This window comes from Neovison vison, chromosome 3, assembly GCF_020171115.1.
Source record: "Neovison vison isolate M4711 chromosome 3, ASM_NN_V1, whole genome shotgun sequence".
Classification (NCBI taxonomy): domain Eukaryota; kingdom Metazoa; phylum Chordata; class Mammalia; order Carnivora; family Mustelidae; genus Neogale; species Neogale vison.
The window spans coordinates 136,596,943-136,614,552 of NC_058093.1; positions in this window are offsets into that span (position 1 = coordinate 136,596,943).

Sequence of the window (17,610 nt, forward strand, 5' to 3'; positions counted from 1 at the left end):
AAAAGACTTTGAAGAGGGGAGTATATATTAATATTTCATATTAAATCATAGATATTTATTATTACTATCCCTTCAACAACCTGTAATATTTTATAAATTACAAGTTCTTATTGCACACCTAGCCTTTCCCCCAAGGCAATTTTGTGCATATTATCTCTTTCAAGCCAGTTACGTTATCATGATTCCAATTTTACAAATGAGAAAACTGATATTAGAAATTTAAGTAATTACTTGTGAAAGATGGAGCTAAGCTCATCCCCAGAATTCAGACTCCAAAGACTGAGCCTGTACCAATACCACACCACCTCCACTGCTTAAAAATAAAAAATAAAAAAAAAAGTTAACAAGTAAGTATGGAGACTTAATTATAGCTCAAGAATGGAAGAAAATAAATGAATCAAAGATGAATCCCTTGACATTTATTATCAGTGTTCTTTTCAAAAGCAGTTTTGAAGAGGAAGCCCAAAGACTCACCACAAAGCCAAACCACCATCCTGACTCACTTGGTTAGAATCAAGCTTCCTCCCACCCCCCTGTGCAAAGCGCCATTCATTGGCAAGAGTCATGGCTGCCCTCCATAATGGGTGTCTCCCACACATCTCTCTATGATAGAGCCATGATTCTAGCACACCCCTAAGCTGAATTATATTGCCAGCTCCACCTTCTATTAATATTAAAAAGATCATGTATTCACTCTCCTTGTGTAAAACAATGTGTCCTTCATATTAGTTTTCAACCTACTTTCTTCAAGCTTCTAGTATTTCCAGATTCAATGAGCGAACTAGTGGTAGCATACTGTTAGCAGTCATGACTTCACAGGAAGATATCTTCAGCCAGAGAAGGAGGAGCCTAAGGAAAGTGGAGCAAGGCTTTGAGTAGATTTGGAGTAGGAGGCGGCCGTGTTAGATGGCCAGGATCCCTCCTCCTTCCTGTCCAAAAAATTACAAAGGTGCCTTTAAACAGCTGAGCACCCATAAAACATCAACCTAGCTTTCGGTTAGGGAAGGAGAAAAACTAAGAAGGAATAAGAAGGAATATTTATTCCTTCTTAGCTAAGAAGCTAAGAAGGAGTAAATAGGTTTATTGGCACATGAATTGAGAACTACCAATAGAGAAGAAACAGGAAGAGCAAATTAAACTGAGATTTCTCACCTGGTAAGCCTTACATGTAGAATTTGATTCCTGAACTAAAAATCTACAGAACCTGGAATGTCTTAGCAGTTCTTTCCAAGGAGGAGATAAACTCCCAGGTCATCATGAAGCTCACGAGTTAGGTTAAGGTGTGGTTAGGTGACTAATAAGACAAACCTAATGTCAGAGGGAGGCTTCTGGGCTTCTTCCTTTTGAAAAACTCCTTCTGTTGCCTTGCTTTGCACCTCACTCTCCCGTACCACTGGCAGAAATGCTCGTGGTGATGAGGCAAGCTTGCCCAGGGTCTAAGCAATTCCAGGCTGTTGGGGCAATTAGCCTGGGTGGAGAACACAAATTTTGTATGTTCCAGCTCCAAAGTATTGGGGGTTATTTTAACTTCACCACCACTACAATGAAAAATCCGAGTGCCAACGCTGATGTTAAGAAGACCGATTCCCAAGAATTATATTATCTTTTGTTTGATCCAGGCTCACGATTACATGTGCTCTGTCAGCAGAAACTATGTTCAAACTTCCACACAAATACGATCTTTCCTTTACACAAGAAGTAATCAGTGTAGACGAAATAATTCTAACTTAGAAAAAATATATATATATATCACCTTCCAAACACCAGGTGTAGAATAGCTGTGGGGTCTGAATCTAGTGGAGTTTCCAGTCCTCCTCACACAAGGATATTCACAGTGGCAACATGTGGTGAGATATTTATTTTTAGTCATCTGGTAAACATGTGCTCACCACCTGCCATCCGTCAGGCCTTACAATATCAAATGCTTCCCTGACAATACCCGTGGTACAGCAAGTCCTCAAATTTCTGCTCCCTACACAACTCATGGTGTCAGCACTGACTCAGAGGTCTCTATTCTCTTTTTCTCTGGCTCTCCCTGTATCTTTTTCCCAGCATGAAATTCTAAATTAAGCCATACACAAATTATATTCTCATCTTTCATGATGCCCTGTTGGCTTGGGGCAGGTTGCTCTCTTATCTTCTTCAAGTCTCACTTTTCTTATCTTTAAAATGAGGTTAATAACACCTACCTGTGGGGGAGATGAGAAAAATAATTATCCCTGAAATACTTTGAAGATGAAAAGGGCCACATTACTCTTGGTGCCCATTGTCTGGCAAAATATGCTGGTTTTTCCATTTGCATTGGCATGTTCTTCAGGAAAACCAAAGAAGAGACTGTCAGAAGAGTCCATGTGCTTAATTCTTGGCAGATAAGCAAACACCGTCTATAGCTGCATTCTTCCACTGTCTCAAAGAATACACTCTCCTAACCGAATTACTCTTTTGAGAATGGAAGCAAAAGGGAAAGAATCCAACATTTATTTTGCCTTTTCTATGCAAATCTCAAATAACCAGGCTGTTGATAAAGAGTTTTCATTTTATAGAAGTATCCCAGCTAGGGGTGCCTGGGTGGCTCAGTGGGTTGAGCCTCTGCCTTCAACTAGGTCATGATCCCAGGGTCCTGGGATCGAGCCCTGCATCGGGTTCTCTGCTCAGCAGGGAGCCTGCTTCCTCCTCTCTCTCTGCTGCCTCTCTGCCTACTTGTGGTCTCTGTCTGTCAAGTGGATGAATAAAATCTTTTTTAAAAAAATGAATATATGGTACTGCTGGGATTGGAGACAGGAACTGTGTCAGGGAAAAAAAAAAAAAAGAAGTATCCCAGCTAATGAATAAAGAACTTATAGGATTAGAGCCTCACTTTATAACCACGAGTGAACTAGTACATGTAGGGCATGATCATCAATGGTTGATATCACAGAAGGAGACATAACTGGACATTGTGTATTTCTTTGTTTTTTAAAGATTTTATTTATTCATTTGAAAGAGAGAGAGCACAAGTTGGGAGAGGGAAGTGGAGAGTGGCAAGTAGACTCCCTGCTGACATTATTGAAATATTGGGACAACTGGAAAAATTTGAATAAGATCTGTGCATTAGATAACAGTGCTACGTGGATAAAGAAGATATGGTACATGCACACATACATACACACACACACACACAGAACACACAGACACACACATAGGAATATTACTCAGTCATCAGAAAGAATGAAATCTTGCCATTTGCAACAACATTGATGGAGCTAAGGTATATTATGCTAAGTGAAATAAATCAGAAAGACAAAAACTATATGATTTCACTTACATGGAATTTAGGAAACAAAACAGATGAAGATAGGGGAAGGGAACAACAACAAAAAAAAAAGTGAAAGAGAGGGAACCAAACCATAAAAGACTCTAAACAATAGAGAAACTGAGGGTTGATGGAGGGAGGTGGGTGGGGAATGGGGTAAACAGGTGATGGATATTATGGAGGGTGTCTGTTGTGATGATCACTGGGCATTATATGTAAGTGTTGAGTCACTAAATTCTACTCCTGAAACCAATATTGCACTATATGTTAACTAACTAGAATTTAAATAAAAATTGGGAGGAAAAAAGATAACAGTATTATGTCAATGGTTATTCCCTGATTATAATACTTGTACTATGATATGGAAGAAAATGTCCTTATTTTGAGGAAATACACGTTGAAATATTTAGGGGTAATAGGGCTACATGTCTGCAATTATTCTCAAGTGCTAGAGGCAGAGAAGGAATAGTAAAGCAATCAGGTAAAATAATAATAATATTTGGACAATTCAGGTGAAGAATATAAGGGAAATCCTTGTATTACTATTATAATTTTTCCATAAGTCTGAAAAGTTAAAAAAAAAATCTGAGCAACCTTAGAGTAAGTAGAATTTTGTAACTAAAACTTTACTTGTGACTTTATTTCACTTTATACCGTGATACAAATGAATTGGGAACATCAAATCAAATGTTTTGAACCTGAGATAGAATATTCAAATAAGCAGAATCCCAGAGCAAAGAATTAGTGGGTCCCATTTAGGCAAGAAGAAACCAGGGTGGTCCACTGGTCAGGGTCTGAGGAATTATTCCCCCAAACAAACAAGAGTAGGGTATGGCAAACTCAGGGGCCAGTCATTTCCATTCAAAGTCTAGCTCTGAGGAAATCAAGCTCTTTTCTCCAACTTCCCATCCCCCATATCCCTGTTCTCCTTACCCCACAGATGCATCAAGACAAAGTTCTAGAACCTGGCTGGAATGGATGAGAGTAACCAAAGCAATGTAATATGGGGTAGGTCAAAAGTACCCACTCTTTATAGAATGTTTCTGTGTTTCATTTCATTTTCTTATAGTTTCAAATCTATTTGAATTAACACTCATAGCTTTTAGAATTAAGATTCCATAGCACTACTGACAAGAACAGAAACCAACACTTTTCAAGAAGATATTCTAGATAAAAACTTATATATACTGATTATGATTTTGATCAGAATAATACCTAGATGAGTTATAAAAATTAAAAATTGATGTAAAACTATAACACAGACCTACAGGAATCCTTTATCCATATGAAAATGAGTTTTCTCAGAATTCTTTGAGAAAAATACAAATGACTATATATTGGGTTGAACACATAAGAGAAACAAAATCTAGGTCTCATTTTTTATAATACTATAATTAGAATGTTTAACAGTTATAAAACAGCTTTGGATGTCATAGATCAATGGAATTGTAAGCATCGTGTAAAGAAAGGGGTAAGGAGCCACCGTGATTACTCACAGATTCTCAGTATCTCTTTTGATCTAGAACATGTTTGTTAACACCTAAAATCCCATTTGTATAAGCTGTGATTTCTTCACCTAACGTGTGTGGTGCTTTTGGATAAACTTACCTATAGCCAAAATACATAGCAATTCATAGTATTAGAAAAACATTCAAGTATGAAAGAAAATTCTAGAATGATGAAGAAAAAAATATATATATATAAGAAATATATATAGATATTAGAATCTTTTGTCATATGGAGAAGCACTTGAGTTATCTAGTTGCTATAGGCTGAATATCATGCTCCCCACTAAATTCATACATTGAAACCCAAGGCCCACTATGATGATACTAGGAGGTGCAGGCTTTAGGAGGTGCTGATGTCATGAGGGTGGATATTAATAATCTTATGGGGTTAGTATTCTTTTTTTTTTTAAGATTATTTATTTATTTGACAGACAGAGATCACAAGTAGGCAGAGAGGCAGGCAGAGAGAGAGAGGAGGAAGCAGGCTCCCTGCGGAGCAGAGAGCCCGACGTGGGGCTCGATCCCAGGACTCTGGGATCATGACCTGAGCCGAAGGCAGAGGCCTTAACCCACTGAGCCACCCAGGCGCCCCTGGGGTTAGTATTCTTACAAATGGGTTTAGTATTTATAAATGGGATTAGACTTCTTATAAAAAGAGACCTCACAGAGCTCCATAGCCCCCTCTACCCTGTGAGGACACTGTGAAAAGACAGCCATCTATGAACCAGAAAGAGGGCCCTCTCAGCAGACACTGAATTTGCAGGAACCTTGATCTTGGACTTCTACCTTTAGAACTATGAGAAGGAAGTGTCTGTTGTTTATAAGCCTTAAAGTCTGATGGAATTCCCCTTGCGAGGTTTTGGACTTGCCTGAGACCCATCACCCTTTCTTGTTTCCCATTTTTCCCTTTTGGAACGGGAAAATCTATCTTATGCCTGACCCACCATTACATATAACTTGTCTTATTTCACAGATACACAGCTGGAGAGGAATTTTGCCTCAGGATGAGCCGTACCTCAGGTCTTGCCCATATCTGATTTAGATGATACTTGGGGGAAACTTTGGGCATGATACTTTGGAGTTGACGCTAGAATGAGTGAAGATTCTTGGAGCTATGGATGGAACAAATGCATTTTGTACACAAGAGCATGAATTTGAGGGGGCTAGGGGAATAATCTTCTAGACTAAATGTTTGTGATGCCCCAAAATTCATATATTGAAGCCCTAACCCTGAATATGACGGTACTTGGAGACAGGAGGAAATTAGGGTTAGATTGGTTCATGTAGATGGGGTTCGTCACAAGGACATTAGTGGCCTTATAAGGGGAGGAAGAAACAGATTGATCTTTTACTCCATCATAGGAGGAATCAATCAGCACCTTGACCTTGGACTTCCCAGACTTTACAACTGTGAAATATACATTTCTGTAGTTTAAATCATTCAGTCTAGGGTATTTTGTTATGGCAGCCCAAGGTGACTAATGCAGGTACTTAAGACAATTTAATGGGGGAAAGAAGAGTCCTTTCAAATAATGGTGCTGGAGATCTGGATATCCAGAGTTGAACCTTTACCTTATACCATATACAAAAGTTAACTAAACATGGCTCATTGCTATAAAACTCTGAGAAGAAGTCATAAGAGAAAATCTTTGTGACCTTGGACTAAGCAGTGGTTTCTTAGATATGACATCAAAGAAACAAGCAACAAAAGAAAAAAATAGGTAAATTGGACTTCATCACAATTAAAACTTCTGTGTTGCAAAGGATACCACCAAGAAAATGAAAGACAAAAAAAAAAAAAAGCACTCCACATAATGGGAGTAAACATTTGCAAATCAGGTAAGGGATTTGAATCCAGGACATAAAAAGAATTCCTTTCTCTCAAATAAAAAGGCAAACAACCAAATTTTTAAAAAGTGGGCTAAGGATTCAAATAAATATTTCTAAAAAAAAAAAAAAGGTATACTAATGGTCAATAAGTACATAGTACATGAAAAGATACTCAAATCTCCTTAATGATAAGGAAAATGCAAATAAAAACGATGAAATACTATCTCACACCTACTACAATAGCTATCATTAAAAAGAGAGAAAATAAATATTAAAGATGTAGAGAAACTGGAACGCTCAGACATTTCAGGTTAGAATGTAAATTGTATAACTACTTTGGAAACTAGTCTGGCATATGACCCAGCATTTCACTCTTTGGCATATACCCGTCCCAAAATGAAAACATATGTGCACAAAAACTTGAACATAAATGTCCATAATAGCATCATTCATAATAGTCAAAATAAAAACAACCCAAATATACACCAGCTAATGAATGGATGAATAAAGTCTGGTCTAGTCATACAACGGAATATTATTCAGCCATAAAAAGGAAGGAAGTTCCGATCCATGCTACAAGCACGGACAAAGCTTGAAAACATTATGCTAAGCAAAAAAGTCAATCACAAAGGACCATACACTGTATGATTCTGTCCATATGAAATGCCTAGAATAATCACATCTACAGAAGCAGAAAGTAGAGGGGTAACTGGTAGCTCAGCTGGTTGAAAGTCTGATCATGGTTTCGGCTCAAGTCATGATCTCAGGGTCATGGGATCCAGCCCTGCATCGGGCTCTCTGCTCAGCAGAGAGTCTGCTTGAGATTCTCTCCCTCTGCTTCTCCCCTGCTCTCTCACTCTCTCTCTCTAAAATAAATAAATAATCTTTTAAAAGGAAGGGGAAAAAAAAAAAGGAAGAAGCAGCAGCAGAAAGTTGATTTGTGGTTGCCTAGGACTAGGAGAGGGAAAGTTGAAGTAAGCTGGGGAGTAACCATGAATGGGCGCCAGGTGTTTTAGGGTTAGTAAAAATGTCTAAAATCAGGGAGTAGTGGTGGTTGCACAACTCTGTGAATATGCTAAAACAAACAAACAAAAAAACTAAATTGTGCACTTTAAGAGAGTGAATTTTAATGTGAATTATATCTCAGTAAAGCAGTTATTTACAAAAGAATTCCGTAAAGTCAGAATAACCCATAAAGGCTAGTAATGAACCAGCTACTCCTTGAAAAGAATCCTTGATAAGAAACCAGACAAGATGAACCAGAGACTCTCTCTGGAAGACAGTGGGCAGAGCAAGAGTGTGGAGGGCAGCCCTCCAAACCTTGTTTTGATGGTGTCCATGCAGACCACGTAGAGAAAGAATGAGAAATTCACACTTCGGGCAGACATGCTGGTGAGCGGCTTGTTTTGCAACATCATACAGGAGTAACACTACTCAGAAGCAATCCAGATATCATTCCAGAGCACTACTGAGAAAATCTAAAGCCCAGAATAGTAGTCCCTCATTCAAACGCAACATCTGCCTTCAAAGTTCTTGGGTTGCAATCCACTCAGAAAAATGCAAACCTTATGTAAATGCCCAAGACACAACATTCCTATATTTAATTAAAAAGGAGCACTAGAGGGAGGGTCCCTCTCTTAAACCAGGAGTTAATGGAGCAATGGGTGGGGCAGTTAATGGTGGTGTCCAAACACCCCCGGGCTACTGGAAGCTCTCAGTGAGTAAGGATGAATCTGCCCAAAGTCAAGGCCAAGCCCCATTAGTCCCGCAGCCACTGAAGGCACAGGTCAGGAGGAAGCTGGAAGACGGCTGGGGTCACACCCCTCCACAGAAGTTGTGCCAGGTCAGTGTGAAACACCACAAATGAGGACATGAGTGATTAAGTATTTTCTTTCAATTATTATACATGAATTCATGTCCACTGAAACTCAAAACAACTATTAAATGGGGCAGAAACAAGAGGCAGCCCCTGCTTGGGAGGAGGTGACTGAATTACCTGGAAGGGGTCTCTGGTCACAGTGAGTACAAGTCACTGGTACATGAGGGAGAAAATAGACCTCACCCTCCTTTCCAAGAACAATACTCCTTATAAATCAGCAACAGTGTCTTTATCCGATAACAAAGTTGTATCCAACTGGTTGATCATTCATCATGGTACATGCATGAGACCTACCTAGGTTATAAGACAATGCTTAAAAATAGATTTTAGTAGGGGCAATTTTCCATTAATTCATTCTGGTTATCAGTTCGTTTGACTTTCAAAACTGAATCAAATTCTTTTTCATTCTTCTATAGCATCTCTTGGTGGAAGGAGGTAGCAAAAATTATTAGAAGAGGTCTTTGGCACCAGAATCCAATGCTGGTTTCAATACTCATAAGACATACGCCCTGAGATTAACGATACGATATTTCTGAGCCTCAGAGTTTTTTTTTTTTTATCTATAAAATGGGGATAATTACACCAAATTCATAGATTGCTGTGAGATTTAAAGAAATGCATTAAATTGTAAGTAAGCACCATTTTCTCCATGTATGCAATCGAATGCCAACTTCACCCTAGGATTCTGCTGTCTAGCTAGGATCCTCCTTGCCCAAACCACAAGTTGGAATTAGGCAGAGAGCGGTTAACAAAGCCAGGTGTCAAGCCCCGCCCCCCAGAAACTCCTGTGCAATTGATCTGCAGGGAGGGAGGCAGGGCCCAGGCATCAGTACTTGCAAAAAGCTCCTGGGGGATTCTAAACAGCAGCCAGGGTTGAGAGACTCACTGGATAGGAAGGAGTGTTCTCAAATTGTAATCCCACAAAATCACCAGGTTTGGTTGTAAAACGAGGATTCCCCCCTTCACTTATGGAGTCAGAATTTCTGGGAAGAGCCCCCAAATCTCCCATTTTTAACAACTTCTCCAGCTAATTAGAATGTACTAAAATTCAAGACTAGGAAGGGGGTGGGGCAGGAGGCTGGTGCGGCCAATTCTTCCTAAATCTGGTTGAAAAGACTTTTCTCTGAGCCCCAGTCCCAGAAAAGATTATCTTATTTTTATATCTCTTCTCGCGAGTTTGAGGCTTGGGAATCCCTCATCTAGATACCCACCACTTCTATGACTCAGATACAAAGGACCAACGAACTCTACCATACATGATCCAGAATCTGTATTTAGGATGAGGAACTCCTGAACCAATTTAACTCTCACATTTCAGATGAAAGAATATGTGGGAGACCAAGGCCTATTCATTTGGGAAGTAATGTAAATTCATCTGTTGGGATTCCCCACCTTCCATCTCCCTTTGAACTTCTTCCACCTCCCCAGCTGCAATAAGAGAAAAGGCAAAACCATAATATGTCTATTCAAGAAGAATAGATTCAGCAATATATCCATTAGATCTAAATATTTGTGGATATATACATACATGTATATATATAATACATGAATATATATGCACACACATATAAATGCACACATATATATTCATTAAATTTATTTGAGAATATTCCTTCAGTGAATTGATCCTTCAATGAACTGAGTTGACTTTTTTTTTAAGATTTTATTTTTTTAATTTATTTGACAGAGAGATCACAAGTAGGCAAAGAGGCAGGCAGAGAGGGGCAGAAGCAGGCTCCCCGCTGAGCAGAGAGCCGGATGCAGGGCTCGATGCCAAGACCCTGGGATCATGACCTGAGCCGAAGGCAGAGGCTTCAACCCACTGAGCCACCCAGGTGCCCCCTGAGTTGACTTTTAACAAGATGATCTAGAGCCTCTGTTCTGGTCAAGGAGAATGCTCTGTTCCCTGAATAAACCATTTGTTTTCCTGCTTTGTGCCATTTTCATTCAGTGCATCTGGAACATTCTGCTTCCCCTCCCTCCACTGGTGAGCACGTACTCACCTTTGATGTCTAGTTCAAATGACAAGTCTTCTTCTGACAACTACCATCCTAACTACCTTCTTCCCTTCCATCTACCTACCGGAAACAAGTTACTTCTCCCTCAGGTACAGTTGAAGCTGGTGTTCAACTTAGGATGACAGGAGGTCAACAGTCTCTGTGTTATCTCCAGGAAATGCTGGCTCCACCCTACCAGTTAACCTCTGGGGTAAACTAGACATTCAGAAGCTGTGTTTTGAGTTAACAAAATACTGTCTGCTACATCCCCCAAAATACTGAGAGCAGACCTAAGGAATTGCTAGAACCACAGAGCCAAGACTGGGAAAGATTTCAAACAACGAACTATGGAATTCATAGATCATTAGGTAATTTTGATCACTCACACCTTTATAACGAAAACCTCGTGAGGATTTAACCAGGAATTGTAATGTACCTATATTGGGAGGATGTGAGGAGGAAAAGGAGGCAAAGGTGTAAGAGATATAAAATTCTCATCCACCACCAAAGGAAGTCATTGGGTCTTGTGGGTTGCATTGTGCCCCCCAAAGAGATATTCTGAAATCTTATCCCCCAGTAACTAAATATGACCTTACAGGGAAATCGGGTCTTTGTGGATGTTATCAGGTTAAGATGGGTCCTAAGCCAGTAGGACTGGTGTCCTGATGAGACAAGGGAAATTTGGACACAAAAACACGCACCCAGGGAAGAAGACAGGAAGACCTACCTGGACAGGGGCCGTGCGATGATGGAGGCAAAGGAATTGAGAGTAGATGGTTCTGGGTAGTAAGGACTTAGCTCAGTGAGCAAGTTGAAACACTGACTTTTTAAACTATGCATACATTCTATTTTGATAAAAGTGAAACTTAGAGCATCTGGGTGCTCAGTTGTTTAAGTGACTGGCTTTGGCTCAGGTTGTGATCCTAGAGTCCTGGGATCGAGTCCCGCATCAGGCTCCCTGCTCAGTGGGGAGTCTGCTTCTCCCACTGACCTCCTTTCATGCTCTCTCTCTCTCTCTCTCATTCTCTCTCTCCCAAATAAATAAAATCTGGTTTGTTTGTTTTTTTAATGAAACTTAAAGCTCAAAAGTAAGCTGTAAGGTACGTGGTTACATAGCAGAGGTCGCAGCTACGATGCTTATAAAAGAGATGGACAAGCCTGTGGGGCTCGGCCGCCTGCTGCAGTTTCAAAGGGCAATCAGACAGCAGCGGCATTTCAGATGATGCAGATGAAAGCCATCGTGTGTTCTAGAAAAGTCTGACTCAGGAAGTGGGTCTGGTGGTAAAGAAGACATTGATGTGGGGATATATGAAAGAAGTAGAATAAAATTGCTTCAGAAATGTGAATTTAGGGAAACGCAATATTTCTAAATGAATGAATTCTTTGTGTGATAGGATTTTGAGTATGGGTATCAGTAATTGAATTAATTGAATATAGATCGAAAGGAAAAAAGAAATGGACTGGACCAGTCACTGCCTTCTCATAGACAAAATCCTATTTCCTTTCTTTACAGTTGAGGGAACTGAGCTCCAAAGAGATTAAAAACGGCCTCAATTGGCTCAGCAGGCAGTGGGCCAGAAAGCCTGGAATCTGACCTTCCTTGCTTACTAGCATTTTCAATTTACCATTTGCAGAGCCCCTTTCAAGTGGGGACAGGATAGCACCTATAAGCCCTACTAAGCCTCATGACTCTCTAAGGCAAGAAAGAAACAAATTCTAGTCTTCGTGTTAAGTCAATGGAAGAACAGAAAACACAACGACATCATTACTACTAATGAGAATAAAGCCTTTATGTATATAGCGCCTCTGTTGTCAGGAGGTCATGCTATTAATCCACAATCCTTCTCCTTCATGAAGAAAGCAAGGAGCAATTAGCTTCCCTGTTTTACAGATGGGTATACTGAGGCCAAGAGACGCTACCCATAAATCTGATAACCTAGATGAAACGGACCCGTTCCTTGAAAGACATAATCTGCCAAAACTCACAGAAGAAGAAATAGATTGAATCGGTTGATATTTAATAAAGGGATTGAATCAATAATGAATAATCTTCCAAGACAGAATGCACCACATAGGTTCACCAATTAATTCTACCAAATATTGAAAGGAAGAAAATTATGCTAATTTTCTATAATCTCTTCTAGAAGATAGAAGCGGAAGGAATACTTTCTGACTTGTTCTGTGAAGCCATCATTACCTAATTCCCAATTCAGACAAAGACATTACAAGAAAACTACAGAGCCTTTTCTGACGAAACTGAACATAGCCCTGTTGTACAATCCAGCAATCACACTGCTTGATACTTACCCAAAAGAGCTCAAAACGTATGTTCACATAAAAACCCGCCTATGGATGTTTATAGCAGCTTTACTCATAAACGCCCAAACTTCAAAGCAGACAAGATGCCTTTGGTGGGTGAATGGATAAATAAATTGTGATCCATCCTGATCATGGAATACTAGTCAGCTTTGAAAAGAAAGCTCTCCAGCCATGAGAAGACCTGGGAGACATGTAAGTGCAGATTACTCAGTGGAAAATTCAAAAAAAAACAAAAAAACAAAAAAACCCACAAAACTATCCGAAAAGGCCACATAGCATTCCAACCACATAGTATTCTGGAAAAGGCAAAATTGTGGGGATGCCAGAGGGTGGGTGAGGGGAGGGATGAAGACACAAAGCACAGAAGATCCTTAGGGCAGTGAAAATACTCTGTGTGATACCCTAATGATCGATACATGTCACTGTACATTTATCCAACCCCACAGAATGGGCAACCTCAGACTTCAGCCTCTGAGTGGTTATGACGTGTCCGTGTAGATTTGCTGATCGTAACAAAGGTACCACTCGGTGAGGGATGTCGACAAGGGAGGAGGATGCGTATGTGTGGGGACAAGGCGTATGTGGAAAATCTCTGCACCTTCCTCTCAACTTTGTTATGAAACTAACACTGCTCAAAAAAATACCATATTAAACCAAGAGGTCTAATCAAGGGGTTAAAATTAACATCAGCAGGAGGGGGGCAAACTGAAATCCCACACTACCTCTGGCCTCCTTCCAATGCCCCCCACCCCAACCCACTGTTACGAGAAACCCTCTAGGAGAACTCGCTCCTCTCCTCATAAGACAAGACAGCTGGCTCTTGGATGCAGATGTGAGCAGGCAGGTTCTCTGCCCAGGATCTGGGCACAGCTCCCATGGGATCTGTTCCAGTAGAGGATCACCCCAAACAGGCCCCTGCAAGAAAACCACAGACTGTAAGCAGGTACGAATGCGTGTATCTCTCTGTTACTCATTCGAAAAGAACGTTTCATGAGGGCATGGGGCAAGCCCCACGGTTCTCACTGAATCTTGGCTCAACCCAATGGACTCACACGTTGAGGAAGGGCAAGGAGGGAATTCGGGGGACAGGTTTTAAAAGGATCCTATTTCCCAGCCTGGTCACCCCAGGAATGGGGCTCCTGACCTGTACCTTTGAGGAATAAATGCTAACCACACCGATCCCTCATGCCATTCATTCTCCCTCAGGGACACACACTGATGTGGTGGTAAGAAGTCACACATACGGGGTGCCCGGGTGGCTCAGTCATCAGGCGTCTTCCTTGTCAGGGGTCATGATCCCAGGCTCCTGGGATCTGGCCTCGCATCAGGCTCCCTGCTGGATGGGACGCCTGCTTCTCCTTCTCCCACTTCCCGTGCTTGTGCTCCCTCTCTTGCTGTGTCTCTATCAAATAAATAAAATATTTAAAAAAAAAAAAAAGAAGAAGTCAGGCATATATGTTTGCATTTCCAGAGCCGTATTTACATCTCAAGGAAGGAGAGGCCAAGCCAACCGGTTTCCCTGGGGACTCGTTTTTTTCTAACGTCCTGTCAGCCTCAGTGATGGTCCTCCTGGGTTCAGGGCCAACGAGTGACATCACCGCTGCCCCCCTCAGACAGCACATTTTAAGGAGACACTCAGCTTGACCCGCTCAGACATACTGGGCTTGGGAGGGGCGAGTCATATTTTTATAAGCCACCACATGCTTTCAATTTATTGCGCTTTCGAAGGTCTCCACATTTACTCAAGGATAAAAGAAAACAAGCGTCCGTGCCCAAGAAATAGAGTGAGCAATCCTGTTTCAACTACAACACTTAAGTTGAAACAATGAAAATAAATAAATAAATAAAATTTTTAGGACCGATGCATACAGGATGCGGGTTAAGTTCTGTTTACTTGGAATTCCTCCACATCTGCTAGCACGTCACCCATGTGACTCAGTTTCCCTGAATCCCAGTACCCACGGTCACTGGTTCCTGGTGCAGACCTTGGACCCTGTTTTCTCCGAGGCTCCTTGCTCTGTCCCATTCGCTCTAGTTCTCGCCACGCAGGTCGGGCCGCTTCCACTGTTCTCTTGGGAACAGAGGGGGCGCTCGCGAGATAGGATTGCAGGCGGCTCGCACCCTCCGACCGCGACTCTCATTTACCTGTCAAGCCTGCCCGGGCTTGGCCAGAAGTAAGGAACCGCAGCACTGAAAGGAGTAAAGCAGAAAAGATGAGAAAAGAGGAATAATAGAGCGGGGCTCCCCAGGCCTCACGCCCACTCCAGGAAAATACAAGACCCTCTCATTTGGGAAGAAGGAGGAGGAAGGTCCTTTTCAGTGTGGGAGCTAGCCAATCCGCCCATCCCTTGGCAAGTCGGTTTGGGGGTGGAAGGATGAGAAGGAGCACACGACGAAGGCCTCATCGAAGTTTCAGAATCCAAGAAACACAGACCTGGGTCTCAGTCCTGCCAGAGACAGAACAGCCGGCTGCGGGGGGGCTTCTCCCCCAGTGTTCCCTGGTGGGGCGGCTTCCAGGGGAACTGTCATTCCCACAGTGTGTGTGTAGGCGTGGGAGGGCGTGGGGGGGCCGCGGCCACGCCCCTTCCAGGGGACTGGGGTGCAAACCCATCGCGTCCTAATATCCACCCTGGGGAAGGGAATAGCGCCCCGACCCGTAAGATTGAATGTGACTGAGTTTTTTCAGGGAGGGGCAAAGTTTTAAATCCGCAATGCCCCCTCCGAGGGATTGGGTGTAGCCCAGTTGACTTGTAAGTAACCAGGCTATTTTCTTTTCTCTTTGATAGAATTAAATTCAATTATCCAGAGGCTTACATTTTTATGTCCAATTTTTGAAAGTTCGTCACATTAATGCACAATTTGCCTTGTATCTTTAAACATTCCCTTGTTATAGCTGCTCTATCTCCCTTCCTTAAAGCGCTTGGAATTTGACTTTGAACCATGACACCACATCCCTACAATCTTCATCAGTGGAAGGTGAGTTTCATCCAGTTCTCTCAAGGGACACCTTCCGGGACTCCCTCTCCCTCCTCATAGCACTTATTGTACTTGTAATTGCCTAGCATCGTCTAGTTTACTACTTATTTACTATTGTGACGATCTCATCGACTTGACTGTAAGATCCGTGTGTTTTCTACTACATCTGTCCCTCTGTCCAGCATGGTGTCCGACATGCTAGGCATTCAACAGAATCTGGTAGACACTCTGCTTACACACTGACAACTCACAAACCTCCACAAACACCTACAAGCTCCTCTGGAATGCAAGAAGGCATCCAATTTAACACCAACAAAATGAGGGTCGAACATCTAACACAAGTAGAGTTAATTTACAGCAAAAGCAAACGGGTGGCTTTTCCTGGTACACAACCCACGCTGCTCAGTCACAGTTTCTACCTGGGACATATTTCTGGGGGAGGAGGGGTAAAAAACCATCTCCATCTTTCGGCATTGTCCTGAATCTTTAAACAATCCTAACAGAAAACCATCCTGATAATTTCTCTTTTTTCAGAAGAAAACACAGTTCCACTTATGTTAGTTCAATGAGTGCACTCAACTTAAATGACCTTAATGATTTACTTTTAGCTCTTCCAGTTGTAGACGAACTTGGAGACAAAGTTGACCAATATAAAGATGGGGGCATATGAGGAACCTCCATGTGTGGAAGCAAAGTCAGGGGAGGACGTCCAGGAATTGGGATGCTGGTTAAGATACAGTAACAGGTGTGGAGAGATGGAAGTCCCTTGCCTAATGAATCCCTTGTGGGAGGCTTTAATTGCCACTGGCGTTCCATACCCTTCTTGCAGGAGCCCACGACTGCCACGTGCCTTATTTAACTTATGTATTCCTCAAACATTGTCTGGGATGTCTTAAACTCCTGAGACCTAGAGCAGAAAGGCATAGACCTAATCCTCCGAGATTCCCGGTGGAGCAGTGAACCCCGTGAATGGTTATAACCTGATGGGGGGCAAGAGATAAGACAGAGCAGTGCATGGCGTAAACTGACAGCAGCAATCCAGCTCCAGGAGGGGCGGAAACTCAGAAAGGAAGACGGGCTAGGAAACGGGAAAGGTGAGCATGGGTAATGGGGGCGGGGAAAGAAAGGGCTGAATCCTCACCTTCCAGAGTGAGAAGTTGAAAGATAATAACTAAAGCTGAAAAAAGCAGAAGTATTAATACATGCCCGCTCTTTGGAGAACTAGAAGTAAATTCTGAAATGGCTAGTTCAGGGGCACCCTGGTGGCAGAGTCGGTTAAGCCCCAGACTCATGGTTTCAGCTCAGGTGGGGAGCGGGGGGGTCATGAGACAGAGCTGGTGTCGGGTGCCACGCTGAGCACGGAGTCCGCTGCAGTTTCTCTCTCCCTCTTCCTCTGCCCCTCCACGCCTCTCTCTCTCTCTCTGTCTCTTAAATAAGTCTTTAAAATGGCCAGTTCAGAAGAGGTGGCAGAGGGGTCCTCTAGGAAGAGGAAAGATGGAAGCAAGGGAGGCTGACGCTTTCCATAACCAGCCATTCCGAACTCTTGGCTGTCACTGACAAAACCAAAAACCAAAAATAAGGAGGAAGAACACTTATTGAAGACTTACTTTGAAAGCTGGGTAATATCTATCATGTGGGGATACGTCTAAGCAGTCACCTAATGTTGAATGTTTAAGCTGCTTCTGTTTTTGCCTCATAACATAAGGTCACGTTGAACGGTTTGACCCGTGGATCTCTTGGTCTGTATCTTTGGTGACCTCCCTGGGGTGGATTCCCATTCAGAGGCGTACCCTGTTAGAAAAGCCATGC